Raw genomic sequence first — 1,345 nt, 5'->3', positions numbered from 1 at the left:
TTAGTTTATGTACTTACCATCATTGGTCATTAGGACTCAGTGATTAGGATGTAGTAGTTAATTACTCTTTTCGGTTGTGTTTCAGGTACTTTAGTGCGTTTATGCAAACTCGTTCTCGTGCTCGCAAGAGGACCTTAGATACAGCTGAGGAGAAAGACGAAGTTCTTGATACACCGGAGAAGTTAGATTTTGAGGATTCGGATTCAGGAACTGAGCAGAAAGAACCAGTAAACATGGGAGATCATATTGTTCAAGCTGATCCAGCTCTTATGGATTTTTCTCGGCCTAAAATTGATGACATTCAGTCAAGCATCCTTCATCCGGCTATTCAAGCTAACACCTTTGAAATCAAGCCGGGCACTATTCAGATGGTGCAGAATTCTGTTTCTTTTGGAGGAGCGGCAACTGAAGACCCCAACATGCACATAAGGAATTTTGTCGAGATCTGCAGCACTTTTAAGTATAATGGTGTGACTGATGAGGCTATCAAGTTGAGGCTTTTCCCATTCTCACTGAGGGATAAGGCTAAAGACTGGTTACATTCTGAACCAGCTGGGTCAATCACTACGTGGCAAGATCTTGCGCAAAAGTTTCTGGTGAAGTTTTATCCAATGGCAAAGACTGCTGCTATGAGGAGTGCTCTCACTCAGTTTGCGCAGCAACCTACAGAATCTATGTGCGAGGCTTGGGAACGCTACAAGGAAATGTTGAGAAAATGTCCTCATCATGGAATGCCGGATTGGATGGTAATCACTGGTTTTTATAATGGTTTGGGGGCTCAGTCTCGGCCCATGCTCGATGCAGCAGCTGGAGGCGCCTTATGGGCTAAAAGCTATACTGAGGCGTACAATCTTATTGAGACGATGGCTGCAAATGAGCATCAAAACCCAACTCAGAGGATGACATCAGGCAAGGTAGCAGGTATTCTGGAAGTTGATGCAGCCACCGCTATTGCAGCACAGCTCCAAGCGCTATCAATGAAGGTTGATTCTTTGGCTACGTATGGAGTTAATCAAATAGCTATGGTTTGTGAGCTTTGTGCAGGTTCTCATGCTACGGATCAGTATTCTCTTGTCAACGAATCTGTTCAGTATGTGAATAATTATCAGCGACAACAGCAGCCTGTGCCAGCAACCTATCATCCTAACAACAGAAATCATCCAAATTTCAGCTGGGGAAATAATCAGAATGCTATTCAGCCAGCATATCAGCAAGGAGTGAGTAAACAGTTTAACCCACCTGGATTCCAGCAACCACAGCAGTATGCTACAAGATAATCATATCCTCAACAGGGAAGTGCAGCTGCACCTACTAGTGCTAATTTTGAGGAACTTAAGTTGTTGTG

The 1,345-nt window shown here is 43.9% G+C and overlaps 1 non-coding gene across 1 annotated transcript; it reads right to left on the bottom strand.

Moving 5' to 3' along the window:
- Nucleotides 1–626: 626 nt before the first annotated feature.
- LOC141675403 (small nucleolar RNA R71) lies at nucleotides 627–733 on the bottom strand. The gene has a single exon (XR_012556059.1). It is a non-coding gene; the product is annotated as a small nucleolar RNA R71 (small nucleolar RNA).
- Nucleotides 734–1,345: the final 612 nt, after the last annotated feature.

The sequence above is a fragment of the Apium graveolens genome, chromosome 7 (assembly GCF_009905375.1).
Source record: "Apium graveolens cultivar Ventura chromosome 7, ASM990537v1, whole genome shotgun sequence".
Lineage (NCBI taxonomy): Eukaryota > Viridiplantae > Streptophyta > Magnoliopsida > Apiales > Apiaceae > Apium > Apium graveolens.
The sequence above is the reverse complement of the archived record's forward strand: the minus strand, read 5'-3'. Positions and strand labels throughout refer to the sequence as shown.